The sequence below is a fragment of the Mytilus edulis genome, chromosome 8, assembly GCF_963676685.1.
Source record: "Mytilus edulis chromosome 8, xbMytEdul2.2, whole genome shotgun sequence".
Classification (NCBI taxonomy): Eukaryota; Metazoa; Mollusca; class Bivalvia; order Mytilida; family Mytilidae; genus Mytilus; species Mytilus edulis.
The window spans coordinates 30,047,414-30,061,740 of NC_092351.1; positions in this window are offsets into that span (position 1 = coordinate 30,047,414).

A 14,327-nucleotide genomic window follows, 5' to 3' on the forward strand; every position below is an offset into this window, starting at 1 on the left:
TGACATCTCTATCAATGCAACATCTACTAAGAGGAAAAAACATAATAATTGTTGAGAAACAATTAGTAGAGCATTATTAAGACGAATATCGAAGTGGACATATGGGGAAAGCCATTAGGCGACAGTTTCTATCGTAAGTAAGTATATCGTATCATTATTATGTTGATAAAAAGAAGAAAAAAAACCCCAAAACAAAGCAAACAAAATATAATTCTAAATAATTTTAAACTCGTTTCAAAATGGTCTCAATGCACAAGGTATTCTCAGATTCATTTGTGTATGTTATCTTCACATTAAATACGTTTGATGTGCACTAACTGATACCTACGTCTATGAGATCATAATTTATTAATTAAATTTAAAGTATCTAAACTGGCTTTGTGTTTACTTTTAGATCGGCAGTTGGTGTTTTCTTTCATTTTGATTGTTACAGTTTGTTATCGTCTTGTGCTGTTACACGATTGTCCTAAGTTCGTGGAAGGTTAAACTAAAAAAAATAATCCTGCCCTAGGTCAAGAGCTTGTCTTTAAGTGGTTGCTGGCTGTAAGATATTTTTTTCTTTCTATATTGAATTGTCATTTATAATTTTAATTGTTCTCATTATCTGTCATGTCGCTGTCTACTATTTCTGACTATATCCGCTCAAGTTTTGCTCATTGTTTAACCACTGTTTACATATCGTTTGTTTTATAATGTTTGCTTGTTGTGTGCGTCATGTGAACCACACTTCAACTCATGTGTTGCGGAAGAATAAACAGTAATCATTGTTGCTTCACTAGTGGATTGACATCAAATACGCATGAGAATTAAATACTGCTTTTGTCTTCTTATTCTTTGTATGCATTCCATAAGTCAGTTTCGAAGGTTGATTTGTTATTACTGACAAGGACTAATCTTAAGCATACAAATTACAACACGAATAAAAAAGAAAACAAGAAAGCTTCGCGACTTCAGCAGCAAGATTGGTAAAACTTGTTGGGCATGGTATGTTTGCCTTTTAAGGAACTGTTTGTTTTATTGTAAAATACCGTAATTTTTATTTTGTATTATACTGTGTGCTTTTTTTCTGGGAACATAATTGTCTATTAATGGTATTCTGTGTTTAGCTGTAGACTATTTAAGGTGGTACCCATCACCTTCATTAAAATAAATTTAAGCCGTTTAATTTTCATAAAATTTTGACAAAGTATTTACTTTGACCCGTTTATAAAAATATAAACATTTCAAAAAATTTGAACCAACCGTTTATCAGGAAAATTACAGTGGTTATATAGCAGTTTGACAAACTCTTATTTTGATCATTAAGAGCTTCATATTCCCTTAACAACACAACGTAATTAAAACGTTTATCTGATTTTAGAGAGTTATCTCCCTATAGTGTTAGGTACCACCTATAAATTAAGGAAAAAATCAAATAAAACTCTGAAAAATATATGAAAAGTCTTTCCAGAAATATTCATAAAAAGGCAGTGTATGTTTTCCCCATGTGTTTCCGCAATACATGCATACTTTACTAAGGATATTGAATAAACTACTTATATTTGTCTATCTTTTGATTAATAGGATGAAAATATTTCCAGAGGAAGCATCGTTTGAATTTTCTAACGTACCACATTCGTTAATTACTTGTACAATCCATCGTAAATACTTTAAAATAGAAGATATACTAGATGATCAAATTTACGGAGATTGTTGGGTGTTATGGCAATGGAAAGGTATCAATATCACGTGGACTGAATGCAACAGGTAAGGAAAACAAAGCAATAGAAATGTATACACATCACCTGGACTGAATGCAACAGGTAAAACAACACAATTGAAAGGTACAAACATCACATGAATTGAATGTTACCGGAAAGGGGAACACAATGGAAAAGTATAAACACCACTTGGACTGAATGTAACAGGTAAAACAACACAATGGAAAGGTATAAACACCATATGGACTGAATGTAACCGGTAAGGGGAACACTGCAATAGAAAGATATCCAAATCACATAGACTGAAAGTATTAGGTAAGGGAAAACGCAACAGAAAGGTAGAATTTAAAACACAGCATGGACTGAATGTAACAGGTATGGGAAACAAAGCAATAGAAAGATATACATATTATATGGACTGAATGAAACAGGTCAAGGAAATAAAGTAAGGAAAAGGTAAACACATCACGTGAACTGAATGTAAAATGAAAGGGGTACAAAGAAATTAATGGACATGTATACCCATCGCATAGCCTGAACAGATATGGGATATAAAGTAGCCGGTCAGGGATACAAGGCAATATAGAGGTATACACATTACCGGAACTGAATGTTACTGATAAGGAGAACGAAGTAATGGAAAGGTAAACACATCACATGGACTGAAAGTAACAGGTATGTACTACAAAGTAAATGGCAAGAGAAACAAAGCAATACAATGTTATACAAATCAAATGGACAGAATGTAACAAGTAAGGGAAACAAAGCAATGGAAAGGTATACACATCATCTGGACTAAATGTAACAGGTGAGGGATTCAAAGCAATGGCAAAGTATACACGTTAAATGGTCTGAATGTAAAAAGTAAGGGTTCAAAGGAATAAAAAAAGGTATACACGTCACATGGACTGCATGTAAAATTCAAAGAGAACAAAGCAATTGAAAGGTATACATATCACATGGACTGAATGTAACAGGTAAAACAACACCATGGAAAGGTATACACATCAAATGGACTGAAAGTAACAGGTTTTAAGTACAACAAAGCATGGACTAAAGGCAACAGATTAAGGGAACATAGCAATGTAATATTTACACATCACATGAACTGAATGCAACATTCAATAAACATAATGTGTATGGTGAGCAGAAATTATTTGTAATACGTAAGCATAACGTTTTGCTTAAAGTTTTAACCTCTTTTGGTATTGAACGTTTAAAGTGCAGTAGCAGGTTATTTATAATGAAAGGTTATTCATTACCTGAATGATACAATTATTCGTGGTTACAGTATTAGTATATGAACGAAAATATCGAACTTTGAGGTAAGTTCGAAAAGGGAGAGGTCAATGAAATTTGATAACCAACGGAACGAATGGAAACCAACTTTCATATTCCTGAATTTGCAAATGCATCTTTTAAGAAGTAAATGAAATTGAATTACAAAATATTGCGTAATCATGAATAGATATAAGAAAATATGGTATGAATGCCTATGAAACAACTCTCCATCCAAGTCACAATTGGTTAAAAGCATGAAACTGGAAAATTGAGATAATTTGAATAAAATTATTCGGTGATATAAACACAATGTTTGAAATGTCTTATTCTTATCCATATTTACAAATTGATTTATCTATCATTGTTTTGTGCAACACATAAAATTTAAGAAAACACAAAATGTTACAATCCAGTCAATAACAAATGAGTACTAAAACGGTATTATATACATAAATGTTGTATTTATATACAGTTTAATAAACACTTGAATTTTGTAATGTTTAATTGCAGATATTGTACGGGAGTTCCAGCAAAACATCCATTCTATGTATACTTATGTTTGCCTGGTCATGTGATTGACTTCAAGATATGGGCTTTCTGTCCTCGTCATAAACATTTCATTATGCGAATAATACAACTTCCTCAATGTTGTTTTTGTACAAAATATCAATGCTTAATTCAGCCGAGAATAATAAAAATTGGAACATACCGCATCATTTATGAATACAAAGATATAGATATCCGGGGAAAGTGTCAATGCGACAGCAACCCCATGACCCAGAAAAGAAACAATATACGCCAAGAATATCGAAATAAGTAGTACTTGTATGATTGCAATAAGACAAATCTTGACAATTATCCACAAGAGGATTAAAAAAAAGAGGATTTAAACAATATCATTTCACAGTAATACCTTTACTGACGAACAAATCCATAACGTAATACAATGATAAGCTATAAATGGCACATAAACATGGTTATCATACATAAAACCTAATGCACTGTATGATCTTCTATCGATTACCATCGGTTCCATATATATATTACGAATATTGAGCTCCATACATCCTTTTGTAATGTGATTGTTTCTGTGTTGGAACACTTTTGCATAAAAGGGAATCAGGAATTATCCAAATCACTGGGCATCGATTCATCTGAACAAGAACGATACGTTACAGATACAAATTATGGTTTGGATCAGTCTTTTATCGTGGACGCACATTATTTCACATGTCTTAATCGAAAAAGAAAACCCCTACCAAAAGAAAATTTCAAAGTAAAGCAAAACAAAACCATCAACGGCACCTCCCTCCCCCATAAAAAAAGCGAAAAGAAGAATAAAAAGATGCAGGCACAATATACAGTTATTTAACCAATTGCGATCTGCTGATACTATGTGAATTGACATTATGTGTTAGAACATGCATCAATCAATAAACAAGAAAATAACTGTTGACTAAATGTATCATAAAAACAAGGTGATGCTACATATAAATAAAGGCAACAGTAGTATACCGCTTTTCAAAATTCATAAATGGATAGAGAAAAAACAAATCCGGTTTATAAACTAAAACTGAGAGAAACGTATCAAATATAAGAGAACTACACCACAACAGAAACACAACAGCGAAATGTAACACACACAGAAACGAACTATAATGTAACAATGGCCATTCTTTTGACTTGGTAGAGGGCATTTTATGAAAAAATGATGGGTTGAACCTGGTTTTGTGGCATGACAAACCTCCCGCTTTAATGGCAGTATTAATTATAACAATAAAATGACAACATTACACGACAGGGTTACAAATAAACAGATGAATGGGAGAAAATAGTACAGAGAAACAAACGCATAAAAGCCATCAAAAGGTAACAGGTTATATATTTTTATACGCCAGACGCGCTCTACGTCCACACAAAACTATGCTCAGATGTAAAAAGTTTGAAAGCCATAACAATTACAAAGTTGAAGATCGCCGAGGACCAAAAGTTCAAAAAGTTATGAGGCCAGGGTTGGTCGCCTTGGACAAAAGCATCATTATTATCAAGAATAATACATAGTTTTGCAAACAGTATATCTTATAAAATGCATAAGCAACACGACGGGTGCCGCATGTGGAGCAGGATCTGCGTACCCTTCCGGAGCACCTGAGATCACCCCTAGTTTTTGGTGGGGTTCGTGTTGTTTATTCTTTAGTTTTCTATGTTGTGTCATGTGTACTATTGTTTTTCTGTTTGTTCTTTTCATTTTTAGCCATGGCGTTGTCAGTTTGTTTTAGATTTATGAGTTTGACTGTCCCTTTGGTATCTTTCGTCCCTCTTTTATAAAATGACTATATAATAGATATACATGATTAAATTGAAGTGGTAACTAGCTATAGAATAAAAACGAATACATTAAATATCACAGCCCTGTTAGCCATAGTCAATGCAACGCCCAACCTGACGTCACATTTAAATTTCTTAAACGTGTTCCGAAAATTATGAAAGAATTTGGATGAAATGCAAGATTAGATTTGTATGACTTATCTAACTTATATTAATAACAGTAAAAATTATAATACTAATTAATATCTAATTGTAGAAGTAATTAGATAATTAATTGTATTATCTAGCATTGAGGGTGTTTCTTCTGATCAAATTGCAAACCAAATATATCGTGTAAATTTCTTTGATCCAAAATCAAATCTACCAAATGAGCTGGATGAGTAGTTATCCCCAACACAACCCATGAATACAACAGAACAAAATACGATTTACAACTACAAACGTTAGGACATTGACAAAATCCGATGACAACAACAAACACAACATCAAAACCCAACAAATTAATTTGGGATGGATAAGTACCGTGCCACGTCTTAAAGCAATACGAATTGACACTCAGCAAAACAGTCACATTCGGGAATAAGTCACGTTCGGTAATAAAAAGATCATACGTCATGACAAACCACAATCTAACACGTGGTAAAAATGTCCATAGTTAGTTTGGACAAAGATACATCGTATGAATCAACCAATTCGTGATGGTGTCCGTAAAATTTACGGAGTGTCATTTTTAATCTGTCCTCCTCATAAATTTGTTGGAGCAGTTTCTGCGTTAGGAGCATACTCCTGTATATGAAGTCCGTATAGTGTGAACATGCACGAGAATTAAGTATTAATTGAAATATGTAAACACCATACGAAGGTACAGAGGGTATGTTACTGCTAAGAAATGGGAAATTGATAATTGGGAAGTTAAAATCGTCCCGTTTATCATAGATTTTCGTGTGAAGTCGTCCATCTGTGTCAATATTCAGGAAAAGATCAATGTATGAAGCAGTCCTTCTAGTACCAGTAGTATCCTTAATTTCAAGTTCACTTGGATATATGAGAATATATCATATATGATAAATAGTACATCAATACTTAAAACCAAGATGTCGTTTGATAACGTTGGATACCCTGCATGTATCATACTTTTCAATAACATATGGTAAAACGCTGAAAGAACCCCAGCTAAATTATTGAAAAATATCCTTCTGCATTGACAATAATATCTTTGTGTTAATAAGATACACCTATTCGGGATAACGCTCTCATTGAGTATCTAACACAATGTAACCATCTGGGAACATTTTAATTTTAGAATTGTTTATTGACATCCAAGATACAAAAAAAAAAAAAAAACACCATTAAAAACCAGAAACACGTTTTGATGTGTTTTGTTATTTGATTTGTCCATGTGAGTATGGACTTTCCGATTAGATTTCCGTCTAAGTTCAGTATTTTTGTGATTTTACTTTTTTTCACATATATGAAAATTTTGTATATTGATTTGCCTATATTTAAAAATTTAATTTGTTTGAATGTCATGTTTCAATACAGAAAGCCCATTACTCTGTTCAAATATAGTCTAGTGCACAAAGTGCGTTGTAAAATCTATTGGAAATTTTTTACATTTTATAAGCGAATCGAAACATCTAGCTGAATTGGATGCATTTGAAATCTGAAAACTTATTACGATTTGTTCCGTAATGCATTTTTATTGATTATTCGATTATTGCAAATAAAAACATCATAATTTTTATAATTAATGTAACTCATAAAAGTATGACACATAGGATTATTAGCTATAACTCTTTTAGAAAAAAAGACTCTGATAGTCTGCAAGGGTTGATTAGGTAAAAATGGCGTCCGTAAGCCATGCATTTATCTGATTTCAACTACTGTTCTCAGTAAATTCCGTCAAACAACCACCCTCTGTCTTATAAATCCTAATCGGGAATAAGTTAACACGTCAACTGGGAAATAAAATCTCAACATGCATGCCATTACGAATACTTTATTTCTCATAAAACTGCAATTACATAGTTATAGAGAACAAATTATTAGTTACATGGTTTACTAGCGGTATAATACGATATATATGGGGTCATTATATTTTATATGGGATGAAAGAGAAGCTCGCATCCCCATATGGAATTTATTGACCCAATACATATCGTATAAGTTCACAAGCACACTACATGTATATAACAAATTTATCTTACTGGCTATTCTTACATGTGGTATTCGGACTAGTGACCTATCAAAGTGATCAAGACTTCAATGCCGTTAGTATTAAACATCTACTTCCATTGGTCTATACAAATGCCAACACTAGTTAGTTTTAAATAAGTTTTAATTTATTTCAATCAATCATTCATCATCAATTGTTCGTCTGTTCAAACCCTTAACCCCCCCCCCCCCCCTAAACACCGGATTGTTTTATAATAGAACGTAACTACACCACTAATAACCTTGTATTGACATTGTTCCTGAATACAATTCTAATATGAAAAATACACGGTCCCAACCGTGTTGTTTTTAATCAATAGTATTCCTAGAAATGTATAGTAAGATAAGGCATAGTCTGTGTGTGGTTAATTTGGAACATGGATGGTTTTTTTTCGCAGTTATTTTGTAGGTTACCATTTAATTTTTCTTATAAAGGTGTTGCGACATTAGAAAAGGGGATTTTTCACAGCAACTTATCTCTGAAAAAATCAATTATTATACTTCCATATAATATTTTTACAGAGAAAAGTGTCTGTGTTAATTTCTACAGTAATGCTTACACATTGTGGCGCTAAATGTTGGTTATATGGATATTTATATATTGTTTTATTCATTTGAATTGTCAACAAAATTAAATGTTACTGTTTTGGAAAAAGGGTTTGGGACAGAAATTAATAATATATGGGCATTATTTTAGTTTCGGATCCGATTTCAAAAGTTACGTAGACATTAATATCGTATATCTGTTTACGTTATCGTTTTTTATTTTATGTTATTGTTATGATTTTACATAGATTTATCACTCAAATAAACATTTCCTCTAACAACTATGGATCTTGTTCCACCTGCTTAGAGATTTGCTACTTTATAGCAAAATTGATCAAAATTGGGAAGCTTTCAGGTAAAATACCTATTTCAAAAGAAAAATCTCTATCAATTCTGATATTGATAAAGCTACCGCAATAGAATTCTATTTAATGTTGTTATTTACAATTATTGCCAAGTGACACCTTTATTAATGCAACATCTACTTAGAGGAAAAAAACATAATAATTGTTAAGAAACAATTAGAGCAGTATTAAGAACATACATTATATAATTGCCAAGACGAATACCGAAGTGGACAGATTGGGAAAGCCATTAGGCGACAGTTTCTATCGTAAGTATGTATAATATTTCATAGTTATGTTGATAAAAAGAAAACAATTGACACTAACAAAATATATGCTAACATGTTGAATGATATTGAACTCGTTTCAAAATGGTCCATCGTTTTGTAGATATTTTAATTAAAATTAGCCAAAATATCGCGATTATATTTTGTCTGATGTACTTTATAAATCTTGATCAACATTGATGTTAGATTACATGATAATTCAACCCAATTACAACCGACTCTGATTGCTCGAAACATTATTTTATTACATTAAAAGTATCCGATTTAATTCTTTTTAGAACTGTAAAAATGTAAATATCCGTAGTTTTTTTCTTTAAAAAAAATCGTACAGAATATAACAGTCACACATATGAAACAAAAATAAATAAATACCAATGAACTGAGTATGTATTAACATACAGTTATATATGAAGTTAATGGTCTCAATGTACAAGGTATTTTCAGATTCATTTGTGCATGTTATCGTCAAGTGAAATCTGTTTGATGTGCACTAATAGACACTAAACTTCCATGAGATTATAATTTATTACTTAAATTTAAAAGTATCTGAACTAGCTTTCAGGAATAGTGTTTACATTAAGATCGGCAGTTGGTGTATTCTGCCATTTCTGATTGTTACAGTTTATTCTCATGTTGTGCTGTTATATCATTGTTCTAAGTTCGTGGAAGGTTTAACTAAAAAATGTCCTGCCCTATGTCAAGAGTTGTAAGTGGGTGCTGGTTGTTGGTTGTTATATATTATATATTTTTTTCCCTTCCAATATAGAATTGTCTTTTCTCATTGTTTGTCATGTCGCTGTTTGTTATTACTGACTATATCCGCTCCGGTTTTTCTCACTGTTTAACCATTGTTTACATTTCGTTAGTCTAATAATGGTTGCTTGTTGTGTGCGTCATGTACTGTCTTGCTTGTTTTTTTCCGTACTCTGTCATTCAAATTGACCCGTCGACATTGAAAATCAACCGGGAATTACAAAATACAATGTAAAGCTATTTTAGGTTGATTAGTGATGATATTTTGAAGTACTGTAATCACAAGAATGTGTCTTTATATCAGACTCGTATCCTATATGTGGTAAAAAGAAGTGTGTTACGGTTTCTCTTTAAAAAATGTATTGATAACAACTTTGTTAAAAAAAAGTATGATTCCAGATTTCCCCCATAGCTTATACATGTAGTGTTTATTTTGAAAAAAAAATATTTGATTGATAACGTCGAAAAAACTAAATAAAAGTTTTGTCCTTAATACTGGTAGATCAATAACGCAATATTTGATCACTTGTGGACTTATACAGTGATTAATTCTTTCATACGTGTTACTTGCACTAGGTTTTTCAAAGACCATTGCAAGCACTAACAATTTAATGTTTAATATGTAACAGCTTGATATCACAATTTTAACACAGCATTAAACACAATTTTCAATGATTTAAAAAGAGTGAGAAAACCATTTTTACTTAAAATCGTTTTGTCTGAAAACTTTATAATTATGAATATTAATTTGAAAACGATTCAATGACAAATGTTAATAAAGGGACTTTATTATGCTACTACAAGTGTATATCAAATATACATGGTTTCCACTTGTTCACATTTAACCATTGACAACCGTATGGCAATTATTTTTGGTTGATGAATTTGTTTTATTCATAACGTTCAAACCTTGCAATGCAATAATCATCAGTTACAGTAAATTATTGAATATGAAATAAAATGAGAATTTAATACGAAATACTATAAACAAATTAATAGATTGATAGTAAGCAAACCTTAAAATTGGAGCATATCTTGTCATAAGACTTTGTGAACATTTACAGAAAATCTGAAAAGAAGTCAATCAGTTGGTTAAGTCGACGAAAGACAAACTAGGTGAAAGAAAGACATTAAAATTGAGAATGGAAATGGGGAATGTGCCAAAGAGACAACAACCCGACCATAGAAAACAACAACAGCAGAAGGTCACCAACAGGTCTTCAATGTAGCGAGAAATTCCCGCACCCGGAGGCGTCCTTCAACTGGCCCCACATTTATAAGATATTTTTTTTAATTACATTTGTTATAGTTTGTTATAATATGCTATATGTCATACTAGACAACGCTTCTAGACTAGAAACTATATACTATATTGTTGAACACTTCATAAGATAAGATGGTGCACTATTTTAATCATTGGGGTAAATGGGTAAATAATACAACTATTAGTATATATTTGACGAGAGAATTACTATATTTTAATTTCAATGCAAAAAAATCAATTAATCTTCCCTTAAATCGCACATAGTTTAGAATCTTGTATTGCAAAAACAATTGGGAATCGAAATCTTCAACTATCCCTACGGATTCTAAACAGAACCATCTTGAGCTGTTCTTTTCGATGGAAATTCGATAATATAGAGCTATGCCTAATTCTACGATTGAAATCAGTTATACAATGAACTTATTCAAAGAAGTAATTGAATTTCATATCATGCGTAGGGCAGAATTGTTAGCACTTTTCTAATTTGCATAGCAGCCGTATTGACTTTTCCTCCAGCCATTGCAATGGGAAATTGAAAACGCAAATATGCCTACTCTTCCGTCTCATTAAAACATTTTTCTGCATATTGTCATATTTACACGTTATTTGCCTTAAGTTCTTTTACAAATGACATTGTCAACTTTGCAAACTTATTTTAGTTTCAATATCTAAATCGTAACCATAGGATAATTATTGCTATAAAAATAACCAAAGGTCGCATGGAAAACGAAGATTTAAGACATGATTGTCCATGAGTTATCTGCAACACTGTACATAGGAGTGTTAATTTTCAAGGTAAATAACTTTATTTTACTTGTATTCTGGACAACATATTTAAAAACCCTAATGATTTCATGTTCACCAAAACGGTTGGAGACGTTTTCCTCAGAATTACACAAAATATTGGAAATTTCCTCCTCAGGTAGTTCTTTGAAACAAGTTAGTTTTAAAATCAGGACAGAAAATGCACTTGGTTGTCAATTCAGGGAAATAAACTTACAACCATGCAAAGAGATAGACTAAGTCACACAAAACATATCTCTTTACATATGAATATTACAGTACATTGTACCGAGCATTCTGCTGTATTACAGTTTAAATGTCACCATCTTAGTCAGATCACAATAATATAACAATAACATATCGTTTGTTTATGTTTAAAAGTATCGAAAGAAACTATATAGCTAACACGAGTGTCTTTTTTCATCCTGATATAATGTCACATACATGCATATTTATCCCATTGTTCCATGTAGATAAAAATAGAAAAACAAAAAAATACCGAACTCTTAGGAAAACTATTTGAATATATGGCCTTAAATATTAACTTTATCGTTAAATTTCAAAATTTCTATAATTTGGTTCTTAAATATACCTATTTCAAAAACTTTACTTCGATCTTCAAATAAATCTCTCAATAATAGTTCATTCTTGCCTTCACAATCAGCACAATTTAGAAAGATTGTCAAAATACGATGATTTTGTACATTTTTCATACGTGAAAGTTTGAGGTATTCCTTGGCAGAAAATTAGAATCAAAATGTGCTATAAGCAAAAGTTAACAATGATGAAATTAAATCCCTTTACACAAACCCTATCTCGATTGTGGGTTTCGGCCTAAGTGATTTATGAAATAAACAGTTAAAAATTATTGAAAATTTGACCAAAACTGACGTTACAACACATATAGTGCATACTCTAAGAAGTAGTCAATACCTCGAAATTTTTAATATGATCTACCAATATGAAGGTTTTTTTTCGTGTTAACAGGAATATTGCAACTATGTCTCAGTGAAATTTGTAAGGTTTTGGCCCAATTGGCATTACTCCTTTGCTGCGTCCCAACGCGTTTTTGAAAATAGACTTTCATTCAAAACTTATAAAAGCCACTGATGTATATAGTGTAAGCGAGGAGCTAAAGTGCACTAACACCTTAAGGGAAATAAAAACCACCATTAAAGGTCGTCTTTTTTCATTTAAACGTATCGCAATTCAAAGAACAACGAAGTTTTTGACAGGAAAGCACCATTTAATAGATCCGTTATTCCATTATTCACGGATTGTGTATATATAAGTAGTATTAAGTTATCTTATATTATTTTACTGAGTATATAAACAGGAGTAACACGGTGAGTATCACAAGAGGAACAGGGCAAGATTACTCTGTAGAACAATGAGGTTCGTGCTGCTATTTTGAATACAAGGTAATGGGAGGAACATGTCATAAGTAAGCAAACAAACAATACGAGATTGTGAGATATGTGTGTACCAGAAGTCAATAAAAAAAAAATAGGAACACAACTTTGTTTTCTCATCCTGCAAGTGCTTAAATAATTACAAAATTAAACTATTCACACTGAAAAAAGTTAGATCAAAGTAGAATCCAGCAATTTTTGTTTGCTTTCTGACTACGCTAGCTTTCCCCAAGACAGTTTTCTTAAGTACTTGAATCAGGCCGTTGGTTTTCTCGTTCACATCGTTTTCAAGGTGATACGTTGGGACCTTTAATATCTGCCTATGCGGTATGAGGTTTTCTCATTATTTACGGCCGTAACATGGCCTATAGATGCTAACATCTCTGGTTAGGAGTTGTCTCAATGGCAATTTTATTTTCTCATTTTGATATAAGTAAAAATTAAAAGGTTTAGATATCAAATACAAAAATATTGCCAGTGTACAATTCATTCTCGTATATAATACAACATAAAACAACATAACACATCTTAATAGTTTTCATTCCTCACAAATAGACAGGATCCAAATTATATAATCATTACGTTAGATAATTAGCATGTTATACATTAATAATTGTCCTTGACTACTGAGAGCAATTGGAATTATGACATGATCGACAATGTAAGTAAAGTAATTGTAACCACAAGTTCATTATCTGTTATGTACAAAAACTTTATTGAAGTGCGTTTAAAATCGAAACACTTTCAATTAAGAATGACATAAAGTTTGATTCGTAATATTTACATAACAGCCAGAAATAAACATTAATCGTTAACCTATCCATGGATTAATTCTACTTTAAAAATCTTCCAATACAATCTAAAATGAAGAATCACATTATATTCTTAGTTCACTATGTTTTATGTGATCATTCAAGCTCATTATCACTGGATTGTTATGTCATTTCCAGTTCATCTTCTTAAAATGTTTTCAATGATATTTCGAACAGGTGTCAAGTGATCAAATAATCAACACCATAACCTCAATTTATCAAAAATGTTCAATGGTAAAAAAATAATGATTGAAAAATGTTGTTGCTACATGTATAACTACCACCAAAAAGGTAAAAAAAACACTGATTATTATCAAGTTAGTAAGAGTGTTTAAGTCATGTGATTACACTTCAAATCATAAAAAAAGTCGAATATGTTCTACATACATAAATGGCTACGTTAAACAGGTGTAAAATGATTTTTCTTAAGGAAATCCTTTATATTTAAATCATCAAAAATTTCAGAAATGTCACATCATTGAATTATTATCTTCTCGTACTCTAAAACACCCAATAGTTTTTCCGTATGCAGTGTCCCTAACCATGAAATCGCACAGAGCAAGTGCAAAGGAAAACCTTAGACGTAAAATAAAAAACAAAAAA